Source organism: Phyllostomus discolor, chromosome 4 (assembly GCF_004126475.2).
Source record: "Phyllostomus discolor isolate MPI-MPIP mPhyDis1 chromosome 4, mPhyDis1.pri.v3, whole genome shotgun sequence".
Classification (NCBI taxonomy): domain Eukaryota; kingdom Metazoa; phylum Chordata; class Mammalia; order Chiroptera; family Phyllostomidae; genus Phyllostomus; species Phyllostomus discolor.
In genome coordinates, this window is record NC_040906.2 from 89,627,204 (window position 1) to 89,640,650 (window position 13,447).

General features: G+C 44.3%; 1 long non-coding RNA gene across 2 annotated transcripts; it reads right to left on the reverse strand.

The window, feature by feature from the left end:
- Window positions 1-350: 350 nt before the first annotated feature.
- Window positions 351-8,084, reverse strand: LOC118500130. Of its 2 annotated transcripts, none has more exons than XR_004902661.1 (3): window positions 6,842-8,084; window positions 3,103-6,310; window positions 351-611 (listed from the first exon to the last, which is right to left on the reverse strand). It is a non-coding gene; the product is annotated as an uncharacterized LOC118500130 (long non-coding RNA). The 2 variants fall into 2 exon arrangements; XR_004902662.1 differs by lacking the exon at window positions 351-611 and adding an exon at window positions 1,597-1,991 and having other exon boundaries at window positions 3,621-6,310.
- Window positions 8,085-13,447: the final 5,363 nt, after the last annotated feature.

Here is a 13,447-nt window from a genome sequence, read left to right on the forward strand (position 1 = left end):
AGGGTCTAAGCCATAACCACAACATAGACAAAATTTTGATAGTATTGAACTCTGATGAATGTTAGTTATGTATGTAACTTGAAAGTAAGACAGCTGATCCTTTTAAAAATATTTCGTAATCCAGGTTCCTCACTCTCCTCATCATTAATGAACACTCATTATGTGATCACTGTTCAAAGGATGTCACTGGTTATTTCTCCAGTTTGACTGAATGAGGCTTGATCTCTTTACTAAAAAATAATACCAGTTTTTTCACATATTATTCATTTAATTCTCACAGCAGATCCATGAGGGAGTTTTTCTTTTCTTTTCTTTCTTTCTTTCTTCTTCTTCTTTTTTTTTTTTTTTTGGTTGATGACTTTGTCAAACCTCAGTGGTGTAGAACGGTTGGCTGTAAGGCACCTGGACCAGGCTGAGCTCCAGGCTGAGCTCCAGGCTGTGGACTCCTGACTTTGACCTCAGGCTGATGCTGCTGGTTGGTTTGACAACTGCTCCACATTCTCCCCTCTTCCTTGGGCCAGTGGGTACCCAGGGCATGCCCTTTTCATGGCAAATGGCAGGGGCACATGAGCATGGGCAGAAATGTATGATGCTTCTTGAGGTTGTGAACCCTGAGAAGAATTACATATGTCAAAATGATCTTCTCATGGTTACCTGAGCCCAAATTCATAACCAGAGTCTGGTGGCTATTGCTGAGCAAAGCCTCTCACACACTGCATTTTGGGAAAAGCCACAGGCTGAGCTCTCAGCTTCCTATGGCATTTCCTGCCTGTTTACAGTGCAAGAATAAACCACTATAAGAAAGTTCCTAGTTTTATCTTTCCACCAGTGGACTGAGACCTGCACCATCCAATCAGAACTGCACAAATTATATACTTATTTGCATCTATACTGACCAAGAAGAACTGCACAATTTGAACCAATCACACCTACATGATTTGGAAGCCTCATTCGTATGAAAGAAACAAAAATGGGAGCTATGGGCTGCAAGTTTCTCTATAAAACATAGCCTCTCCTTTGTTTCTGCAGAGCACAATTTAGGTTGCTACCTGAATCTGTGTCTCCTAAGCAACAGCTCTTTGTACTCAAATAAATGCTTTTATTCTTTTCTTTTAATTGTTTTTATAATCCATAAATCAATTTAACTAGACACTTTGGAGACCACTGATTTATTTATTTTTTAATCCTCACCCAAGGACATATTTAATGATTTTAGTTAGACGGAAAGGGGGGGGAGAGAGAGAGAGAGAGAGAGAGGGAGAGAGAGACATGTTGATGTGAGAGAGAAACATCAGTCGGTTGCCTCCCTATGCGCCCCAACTGAACCCACAACCTAGGTACCTAGGGCGCAGTTTGCAGGTTATATACTGGTAATGGAACCTGCAAACTTTCAGTGTATGGGACAATGCCCCAACCAAGACACCCAGCCAGGGTAATGCTTTTTTCTTTTCTTTTTTTTAAGATTTTTATTTCTTTTTAGAGAGAGAGGAAGGGAGGGAGAAAGGAGAGTAAAACATCAATGTGTGGTTGCCTCTAGCACACCCCCTACTGGGGACATGGCCTGCAACCCAGGCATGTGCCCTGACTGGGAATCTGACCCAGTGACACTTTGTTTCGCAGGCTGGCACTGAATCCACTGAGCTACACCAAGCAGCGCCTTTATTTTCATTACATTCTAAAATTAATTTTGGTCCACAAGGCCTCAGATAGGAGCTGTCACTCTGTCAGTTATATCTATATTCCACTGAACAAAAAAATGTCTTTGAGTGTATCAGTCTGCTCAGGCTGCCATAGCAAAATATCACAGACTGGTGGGCTTAAAACACAAAAATTTATTTTTTTACAGTTTTTGAAGTCTAAGATCAAGGTGTCAGCTGATTTGGTTTCTCCTGAGGCCTCTCTCTTTGGCTTGCAGGTGGTAGCCTTCTCACTGTGTCCTCCTCATATGGTCTTTTCTCTGTACAGCTTTTCAATTAGTAAAAGAAGCCTTCCTTAGGAGGAAAAATTATCCGTATTTCAAGTCCCAAGGGATCAGAAAAGCTGAGCCTTGTTCAAAAGTATTAATTTCTTTGGTATATGGGTGTTTCTGCCAAGAAAATTGACCTGCTTTCTGAAAGCTGCTGCTCCATTTCTCATTTTATGGCTGCCTATGTGTCAGGGGCTTTACAAATACTGATTATTCCATTGAACATCTGCAACTACCCAACACGAAGACATTACTTTCCTCACTTTACAGATGACAGACAGACTCAGACTAAACAACAGTTGAACTCCATGGGACATAAACATGAAATAGTTTTATTTTTTTCTCTAAATCTTTTAGAGATTTATATCAATATCTTTCTCACAATTCTTAATACAATTTTGGCCTGGTCCCAGAACTTTTTGGTTGCTTTCAACTATTAAAGAACAAACCAACAAATCCTACCTAGTCTAGTTCCTTTTCAGGATCTTAAATCTTGAATTTGATGTAATGTCCACTGCCTGCCCTCCTCCTAGCACTAGCCTGCCCTTAGCCAGGGGCCTGGGTGTGAGGTCGGGGGGGGGGGGGCGGTGAGGCTGTTTCTTATATCTCTCCTCACCCTTTTAGCTCCTTTCTCTTCCTGTGCTTGGGGACTTGAAGACGGGGTGGGGGAGAGGATAAGAGCATCTTTTCGCTTTACTAGGCATGTGATTACAACTTCTTCTGTGGGTTTTGTGGGTTCTCTATTGCTGTTCTCAGGATGGCAGGTGTCCAAATACTATGTCCCAAGAGGAGTAACTGTGGGGCCCTCCTTCTGCCTCTCCTCAGCCTCCTCTGACAGCTGGAGTCCCTTTTCCTGGGTTGGCTTTCTTGGGGAGAGGTAGTGCTGGTAGGACAGCCCCGGAAACCTACGGTCCCATGATACTCACAGATGCTGCTTGGGCGCACAAGCTACACCACTGCAGCCTCTCCATCTTGCCCCAAAGCCTCTCTCCAACCCAGGAATATGCTTCTAACAGGCACCTCTGATCGATCTCCAAGTGTGATCCTCTCAAAGTGCTTCACTTAACTGAGAAGGGAAGAGGCAAAATAGTCCCCATACAGTGCTCCCCCTAACTCAAATCTCATCATCCACTTACATAGTCTGAGATGGTGGGAAGGCTGGTGTGCAGGTCTAGAGGAGCTCAGTTAAGACATTAATACTGTTAAGTGTACTATATTTTTATTGGGCTGAAATCCACATAACAAAATTGACCACTTTAAAGTGAAAAGTTCATTGGTATTCAGTACATTGACAACATTATGCAACCATTACATTGATACAATTTCAAAACATTTCAATTACCCCAAAGTGAAACCCTATGCCCATCAGTCAGATACTTCCATTCTTCCCTCTCCCCAGGCCCTGGAACCATTGAACTATTTTCTGTCTCTGTGGGTTTACAAGTATAGTATATTTTGATATTTTCTTTTTGGGACTCTTTTCCCTAAGATTAGCTGGCTGACTATTAGCCATCACTAAAGTCTTCTGGTTCCCAGTGGGTCAAACACTCCCTGAAAATTCAAAGGGATTGCAGTATAGAGTTGGATTTTTGGCCAGAAACTACCAATCATTTACTTTCAACAAGTATCTCTAAATAGCCACAATTTCACTCACCTCAAGTAATTAAAAATCAGATCCAGAGCCTTAACCCATCTATCAGGCAATGGCCATTTAGTGAGCATTCCTATGTTTCAGGAGAATGGGAAGACAGAGGTGCATGGTCCAGTGGAAAACCCACCGCAGATGGATTGCATGCTGTGCAGTTGGCTGGTGTGTGTTCCTGGATAAATTATGCAATGTCCCTGGCCTTGGTTTCCTCACCTGTAAAATGAGGGATGATGTCTGACTTGTATATAGAATTTGTAAATCTATAAAAAAATTGTCATGACTTAGATGAGATGACCTTTAAGATCCCTTCGTGGTTAAAAGTCAAGAGGCTTAGTTATTGCTTCCATGTGGCTTTACACACTATTAGGAAAACAAAACAACAAATTATAGAAAACATTAAAAAGAGTTAAATACTAAGCTGTGGCGCAGTGACTTGTAGCCTGTGTGGTCCAGAGTTCAGTGTGGGGGGAGAGGGTCTGTGCCTTGTGAGAGGCTGTGGACTGATGCTGAGAAAGCAGTTTATTTGTGTAAGGGGCTGTGGGAGAAGTGGGCACGGACAGGTGGAGTCAGAGGCTCGGTATGGCTGTGCTCTCAGTGTGTGTGTGTATGTTTATGTGTGTGACATCTTGTGGCGGAAGGACTGTTCAAAATGAAAAGCCACTCAGGAAACCTACCTACCAAACGTACTACATGGACCTTGTTTGAATTTTCATTCAAACAGACTAACTGTAAAATAAATACCTTTGGAACAATTGGGAGAATTTAAATATGGGTTGGACATTAGATGACCATAAGAAACCTGCTCATTTTGTTAAGTATGTTAATGTGGGAACATAGGTGGGAAAAATTTAAATATGCTTGTTATGTAAGAAAATGTTCTTTTCTTTTAGAGATACATACTGAAATCATACTGAAAGCAATATCGTGATGTCTGGAATGTTTTTCCTTACAAAAATAAAAATTGATGGAGTCAGGCAGAGTGGCAAACATTGTTAAATCTAAGTGACGAGTCTTTGGGTGTTTATTGCACTGTTTGCATGAGTCAGAACCTAATGAGGAGGCAAAAACCGCTTAAATATTTAAAACAGAGGGATTTGACACAGGGTATTAGTCACACAGGAGATGGGAGACTGAGGAGCCCAGCAGAGAACCCAGAGATTAGAGCCAGACAGTGCCAGCCCCCGGCTGGACTGGATGGCTGGAGGGACAACACAAGAAGGTGCTGTCCCTGGAGCCCAGGGACTAGGGTTGCTTAGCAAAGTAGAAACCACACTAGGCCTTTGGTGGTGGTGGCGGTAGGGGAAGGGATAGGGGTGGGCGAGTGCTGGAGTTACCATGGAGCCACAGCTGCTGTGGTGATATTACCCACAGTGGAAAGGAGGGGAAAACCCCTCTTCCTTCCTCCCATCCTCCAATCTCCTGCCAGTGCTCCTTCTTAGCCAAGAATAACCTACAATCAAAAGGAAATTATCAGGAGTCAGCCCCTCACAACCAGAGCAGAGAGGGAGCAAGTGAAATCGGCCAGAGGGCAAACAGGTTTAGGGCTTGTGTGAGACTCTCTCAACATTTGTGTGTGGTGTGTTTTTTAAAGGGAAGGAAAATTGATCTCTGCCCTAAAGCACTGTTTACCCTAAAGCATGGAGGCTGGCCATGGATACCCCTTATCACCCTATCAAGTTCTGAATGACAGGCTCTTGGGGTAGAAGAGCATTAGTTCCATTTTCTAGCAGCTGCTGGTTGCTCAGGCAATGCCTTTCTAATAAGTAAACCAAGAGTATCTCTGTGTCAGCCTAGGCTGGTGAAAAGGTCCCAGAAAGAATCAACTGCCATCACTGCAGAACTATCAGCTGTAGACCATGGAGATTAGGCCTAAGATCCCACAGTGGTCTTACTGATGACCTACCCTAAGTCCATTTCCCATTTTCCTAGTAACAGAACCTTGATTTTGCTCCTACTGGCAAAGTGCCCAGTTTAAAAATTTACTTCCCTAGTTCTCTTGGAGTTACTGGTGGCCATCTGATCAAGTTCTAGCTAATAAGATGTAGCTGGAAGTCCTTGTGGAAGGTGAGCCTTTCAGAATAAAAAGGCAGGTTTCATTGCTTTCCCTGCTTCTGCCTGTGTAAGATATGGATGCAATGTCTGGTGAAGTAGCAGCAGGCTTGTGACAATGAGGACTAAAGTTAGATGCTGGTGCAAGAGGGAGTCTGGAATAATGCTGACATTTTTGAGCAGCTGCACCAGCCCTGGGCTGCCTACCCCTGGGCTTCTTGTTAGGTGATTCAAATAGATCCCTTACTTATTTTTAGCCACTGAAGGGACTGAAGGGTTTTATGTGATTTGCAATTTAACCTATACCTTAACTCAAAGCAAAGAAATATGCTTTCACTCCACAGAAGGAAAAGAAGGAAGTAAATAAGTTGGCTACCAAGGAAGAGACTATGTATATCACACAGCAGATATTCAAGAAATATATGCCAATAACTGGGCAAATCGATGTGGATAAGTGAGTAGTGAATCTGAAGAGTTTAATGGCTTCTTCCTGGGGTGAGACCACCTCTTCCTCTGTCAACCCAAAGGAAACCAGCAACAAACATAACTAGTATGTATACCTGCTAGTATCACAATTATCTTGGGATAAAGAATGTTATTTCCTAAATGTCCTGATAAAAATGCAAATGTTCATGGAAGGATAATACCTGTTTGATGCAGACACTGGCCCGCAGTGTCCATGTCATTATTGATGAAATGAGACATTCACTTGGACTACCGAATCCAGTGTAGGAAAAGGGACAGCATGGCTTTTCTCTCAAGGGATGCAAAAGCCTTAGCCCTTGCCGTTACTGGCCTTTATTGGGTTTCTTGGCACATTACATGATGGTCCTCATTTACTATGCACAGCTTCGCTTTAAGTGGTTACCTTTTACAGAAAACAAAGGAGCCAATGCCGCTAATCACATCACAGAAGAGGGATATTTGCAAATGAAAAGGCAAAAGTGGTTGAACCCGTTACACTCATCCTTGCAAGGTTTAGCATGGATTTTAGGAAGTTACTTTGCAGTAAATGTCCTCAATTCAGGGTGAGGGAGTTTTTTAGCAAGAGCAAGACTCAAAGTGGCCTAGGCACACTGCAGGCCTGATTCCCCACGGGAGAACCTATCTGTGGGCATGGGTCCTGTGCATCTCTGAGTGGGACCTGGGTTCACGCCATCTAGAACGGTCTCCTACACCTGTTTGTTCATCACCCAAAGGATAACAGGACTCTGAGGGGATAGGTGTGGTTCACATACTCTGACCTGCAATGAGTCATACTCTGTCTAATTCCCACCCTCTCCTACTGAGTGTGGGAAGGACCTGGGACTCACTTCTAACCAATAGGATATGGCAAAGGAAGTGGACTGTCACTCCCCTTATAAGGTTGCATTACAGGCATACCTTGTTTTATTGTGCTTCACTTTATTATGCTTTGCAGCTACTGTATTTTTCACAAATTGAAGGTAAAACCCTTCACCAACAAAAAGATTATGACTCACTGAAGGCTCAGATGATGGTTAGCATTTTTTAGCAATAAGGCATGTTTAAATTAAGGTATGTACATTGTTTTATTAGACATAATGCTATTGCACACTTAATAGACTACAACATAGTGTAAACATAACTTTTATATGCATTGGGAAACCAAAAATTTATGTGACTTAGTTTAATGCAATATCACTTTATGTGGTGGTCCTGCAACATCTCCAAGGCATGCCTGTATATGGCAGAAGTGACCCTATACATGTGCGTTACACACACACAGCTCTAAGTAGACTGGAGAGAGATTCTTCTCTGCTGACTTTGGAGAAGGAAGCTGCATGTGGTGAGATGGTCAGTTGGCAAGGAACTGTGGGCAGCCTCTAGGAGCTGAGAGGGGCTTTTGCCGACAGCTGTAAGAAAATGGGAACCTTCATCCTACATCTCAGGAGATGAATTCTGTCAGCAAGCTGAATGAGTGTGTGTGATCTTGAGAGTCAACTGCCTGTGTCCATGTCTGGGACCAACTCCAGTCAAGCCTTCAGATAAGAGCGCAGCCCTGTCAGTCCCTTGATTGCAGCTTGTCACCTGAGCAGCAGTCTCAGCTAGTCTGTGCCCAGAAACTCTGAGATGATATATGTGTGTTGCTTTAAGCCACTAAGTTTGTAGAAATTTTTTACACAGCAATAAAAAAACTAATACAATGGGACAGAGAATAAAGATCCTTTGGAGAAAGAGATGAGGCTATGGAGAATTGTCTGGAGCCCAACCTGGGGAAGATCTGGCTAAGATACTCGTTATTTTTCCTTCACTGGTTTGTCAACTATTAAGGGTTGCTATCCTGCGCTGGGCACTGGGCACAGTATAAAGCTTTTGTCTCTCACACCTCATTTCTTCTTTACCAGGCAGCCATAGCAGTAACTTTTCCTCCTCAACATGGTTGAAGGATAGAAGGGGAAATCACAGTTGTAAAGACCTGGGCACAGGGCCAGACACTTTTCATATACTGTCTCATCATCATCACAATGACCCTTATGGTCAGTATTAATCCGATCGTTTCACAGATTAAAAAAACAGAGGTCACACAGTGGTGGAGCTGGGATTCTAAGAAATTAAGTCACCTCCTATTTTGAGTTGGGTTAGAATTTGGTGTAGGGAAAAATCAGGTCATCTGAGCTCATGTGGCCTACTTTATCAAGCAGCTTCCTCCTCTTCTTAGAAACCCATTCTTGAAAGAATTAAAATATTATGCATTAAAAAATACAATATGTAACTTATGGCAATTTTAAAATGAAATAAATGTTGTGTGCCTTTTTAACCATCCTTTGTCAGCATATTCTTCCCTTTTGATAGACACTGTTAGACTATTCCTTCAAACACTTTCTAAATTTGAATCTGGTATCAATACTCCTTTCAACTGCACTCCACTACAGTGCTGTGAGGGTTCAGGGGAATAATGCAGATAAAGCGTCTGGTCTTTTCTTCTATACAAAGCTCTGTATTCTTTTTTCTTTTAACATGTTTCCAGTCAGAATCCTGACAGGAAACAGCACTCACTCTGATGGCTCAAATGAAGAGTCATTTAGTGAAGGGTGATTTACTGAGATGCAGGTAAGCTGAAGGGATCCAACAAAGGATGCTGAGGCACGCAGGAGCAGACCATAGCAGGGAGCTGTTACCACCTTGGCTAAAAGGGCAAAGGGGTAAAATGGTGGTACCAGAGCCCAGAGGAAGCTGCAGGCTTAGAGGAGGGATGCCTAGCAGGAGCTATAGATCCTAGAGGTGCTGAGACAAGGAGAGTGGAGAAGACACAACCTGACCTCTCCTACCCTTGCATTTCCTGCTGGTATCTTTAGTGGCTGAACCCAATTCAGTTGGAGGCAAGGGAGTCAGGATAAAGCCATGTGCTGGGGTTGACTTCCTAGGGTGTAAAGCAAAGCAGAAAATGCTTCTGCAAAGACAAAGGGAGAAGAATTAGCACATAGCACATTATATTATGATTGCTATGCCATGTCATTAAATGTCCTTTGAAGACAGAATTCTTTTTTTTTTAAAGATTTTATTTATTTTTAGAGAGAGGGGAAGGGAAGGATAAAGAGAGGGAAAGAAACATCAATGTGTGGTTGCCTCTCACACCCCCCACACTAAAGACCTGGCCTGCAACCCAGGCATGTGCCCTGACTGGGAATCAAACCGGCAACCCTTTGTTTCATAGGCTGGTGCTCAATCCACTGAACTACATCAGCCAGGGCTAAAGACAGTATTCTTAATGGCTAAGTAATATTTCATCATTTGGTGGGTCTACAATTTATTATTAGTAGTAGCTGTGATACTGAGAGACCTGATCAGATCACTGGGGAGGAATAAGAGGAGGTAGGGAGGGGCCATAGGAGGTGTTTGTCCAAGGCAATGGTAAACAGTCTAGGACAGGATTGGCTGAGAAGTTGAATGACTCCAGAGCACATGGAAATATGGGCCAGAAGATTTGAAATAAAAGAAGGGCCCTCGGGCTGCCTCTCTCTGGCTTTCTTCCTCCTCGAGGATGCCTGGATGATTATGCCGTGGCTGGCTGTGTTCCCAACTGATATTTTTGGATGGGAAGAAACTCCAGGCACAGCCTAGGGTCCACTGGGCTGCCAGAGGGTGGCAGAGTTATTCTTCCTTGGGTGTTCTGGAGGGGACAGGCCCTGAGGCAGAAGTCTGCCATTGTTACAAAATTGTGTAGCTTTTGTATCTTATGTTGTTTTAGTTTGTAAACTAACCCTATAGAAATAAGAAAATTACAACTATGGGGAATGACAGGAGAACTCAGGTGTTAAGAGCTTAGCCTTAATTGTTAGGTTTAAGTGGTTAAAGCTGTAACTAAAGAGTTAAAGAGTTTAGCTTAAGTGACTAAAGCATGTGGAAAGCTGTTATTCCAAAATTTTGAAGCTTTTGAATAAAGATTCCTTTCCTTTATCACCAAACCTTTGCCTCTGGAATTTTGCCCAGAGGGTGGCAGAAGGCAGCAGGACCCCAATTCCTGATTAATAACAGCAGTAGCGGCAGCAGTAATGTTAGTGGAGGCTTAGATTTCTTTCTGTTCAATTACTACAAGGGGCGTCTTTGCCCATAATTATTCTTCTATACCTGCCACTTTTAGTGATGCAGTTCATGGACGTCTCTCCATAGAGGCTCGGAGAGTCTAGGTGAGAAATACCAGAAGCCCAGCCATTCCAGGATCCCTGGAAACAACTTTGGGTCATTAAGTCCTAACCTTGCTTTGCCCATTTGCAAGTCAGGAGAAGGCTTGGGCAGTAACTGAAAGAACAGTGCTTCAGAAAATCTAAGGCTGGGCTCAGGGCTGAGGGAAGGTGGAGGGAAACCCAGGGTTGAGTTTGGCACTCACGAATGTACCCATGCCCTAGAAAACTATTAAATACCAGAAGACAGCCTTCTGGGCTTCTACCTACTTTTCTCCCTGAGGCCCCTGGGCCTTGGGCTGTGGTGAGCTTGCTCCCCCTGCTGGCCAGCCACAGCATCCTCGAGAGAGTGCCCAGCCTGGCTGCTGCAGTCCTGTACATCATACCTGTGTAAGAGGATGCAGCCAGGGGGTCCCCAAAAGAAGGATTTGTAATGGAGTCCAGAACTCAGGGTGTCCAGAAAATATTAAAAATATATGGGATGTCCTCACCCACACAAGTCTGAGCTGGGGGATGGGATACATGGAGCAGGGCCATTGAGTTGTTTTGCATAGCAAGTCTTTCAGATAACCTCTAGAACAGTCATTTAACATATCTATAACTTTTAACTGGCTTCATAGATATGTTAAATAGCTGTGGCCTTGCTTTGAGCCAGGGAGAAGGGAGTGACTTCCACCCAAGATGTAACTGGGAAGCAACTCCCCGTGGTTACAAAGCCTGCGTGAGAGCTTAGAAATGATTGGCCCTCACGCCTGACCAGACTTACTATGGCAGCCCAGAAAAGCTGGAAAATGTGGGAGTGCTGGCAAGTGTAGCTGATTGTGGCAGGAGTTGGAAATGGAGCTGTAGAGGATGATTAGCGCTGAGATTTAAACCCAGGCTCAGCAGCCATGACAAGACAATAACTGCCACGTGGCTTTAGCAGAGAAGTGCCACACAGCTTTGGTAGGGGAGAATCATGCGGCTTTGGGTCTCCCTTTGCCGTGCGGCTTAGAAAGCTGGAAAGCAAGATGTACCAGCAATGCAGAGCTCTCTTAGCAGTTTGGAAGAATGCAGGAGAGATGCTGCAGGAAGGAAAGGGGTGAAAGGACTCTTGCTGGTGGGCCATGAGAAGGTGTCACGGGGTTTTGGAATAAGAACTGGAGGTCCCAGTGACACAGCTGATGGTGCTGGGAACCAAGGGAGGCCTCCCAGCCGAGCACAAATTACTGGGAAGAACCAGGGGCTGCCTGAGCCACAGACTTCTATTTCTTTTCTTGAGATATGGTACCCCAGGCTGGGCAAAGGGGAGAAGGAAGGACCGTGTGTGTTTGTGAGTGTTTTAAGGGACTTTGGGATTTTGATGAAGACATTAAGTCATTACTCTTAAGTCTGTATAACTTGAATAAATAATTCCTTTCCTTTCCACCAATCTCTAACATGGAAAGCTATAATTCTCTGGCGAGGGGCAAAGTGAACCTAGTACAGGGGGACCCCAGGAAAAGGGGGGGTCAATTCGGTAACATTGTGGGACCCACTTCCCTGGTGGTCAATCAGGGAAAATCATGGGAGACCACATATGCAGTAGCTTTAAAGTAATATAACTACTTGTACATGGTCAGTAAAAGCCCACCAAAAGTAGCCAGGAAGGATCCACCCTATAGGTGTAGAGTCCCTCCAGCCCATGAGGTCAATCTCTGCTTGACCTCAAGTTAGCCTGCTCCCATGTTCTCTGCTATAAACTCTGGGTGTTCGGTTCAATTCTTTGTCCCGATCACCAAGAACCTGGTTACCTGTGTCCACCTGTGACATTGCTAGTCATGTGGGTTAAACCCCTTTAGAAGGGGAACGACTAAGGGGGCTGGAGAATAGCCCTTAAACACTAACCCCTAGGGATAACACTTAGGCCTCAGTGTGTCAGCTTCAGGCTCAGGAAAGCCACAAAACCAGACAAGCGATGGCAGAGCTGACAGCAGGACCAGCTGCATTGACTAATGACCCTCTGCCCGGGCACCGATCAATCAGTAGAGACCATGACCCTAAAAGGACACACCTGGAAAACTGATGAATATTCTATGGGGATCCTCCTCTGGGACCTCCTGATAAATAGTCTCAAGATGGAGCACCCAGTGTGACTCTACTTCCTGGGAGCACAGCTACACCTTTCTCCCTCCCTTCTCCTTATCCCCCTGCCCCCTGCACTTTACCTTTATTTTTCTCTCTCCTAGATTCCAAGTGTTAGGTAGGATAGATGGCAAACCAAGACAGGCCTCACCCACTAACCCAGATGTCCTGAGCCCAAAGTTCCCAAAGATTTGAGTTCCCATTACCTGAGGGAGGAAAGTTATGGTAGAATGAGCAGCCAGAGGGGAAGTAATGGCAGGAAGGAAGGAAGCCCTTGAAATTCTATGCATCATTTCCACTATCTAGGAAGGAAAGTATTTGAAACTGTGCTTTCATCCCAAGGCCTGAAAGGCTGGTGAGTGCTCACAGTGCCCAAAGGAAGAAGTCCATGAACACCTTTAGGTATTCATGCCCCTCCCTCCCCTTCAAAGCTGGCACCACCTTTACCTGTCAATCAATATCTAACCCCCATCTCCCCCATCCTGCCAACTATGTAAGTCCTCAGAACAAAGGACTCACTCTGGCCACCCTGTCTTCCCCTCAACCAGCTGACTTGCCACCCCAGCCTTTCGCTGTCCTTACCCTGCTTTTCCCTAAACCAATGCCTTCCCATGCCCCCACCTCGACAAGGCCCATTCTGTTCCATGAGAACAGATCACCAATAAGCCCTACTTGCATGCTAATAGATTCGCTGATCTGTCATTCTTTACAGCATCTGTAAGAACCAGGTCTCTCCTGGTAACACAAGATTTCTTTTGCCTCTGTAACTGGTTTCCTGAGTCCATTCCTGCTGTGGCTCACTTCTACCTCTGTGACTTTCTAAATCAACTTTCTGTGGTTTAGTGTTGGTCCTGAATTCTTTCTCAGCCAGAGTTCAAATACCAAAGCTGATAAACCAAGGTCCAGTCTGACTCCACCTTTCTAACACCTGGTGCCATTTCACTGCGAACACTTTCACACCAATTCTCATTTAATCTTCAACAACAGCACTGCAATGTGCATATCCTTTGCAGATGAAGAAAGTGAGACTTTGGAATG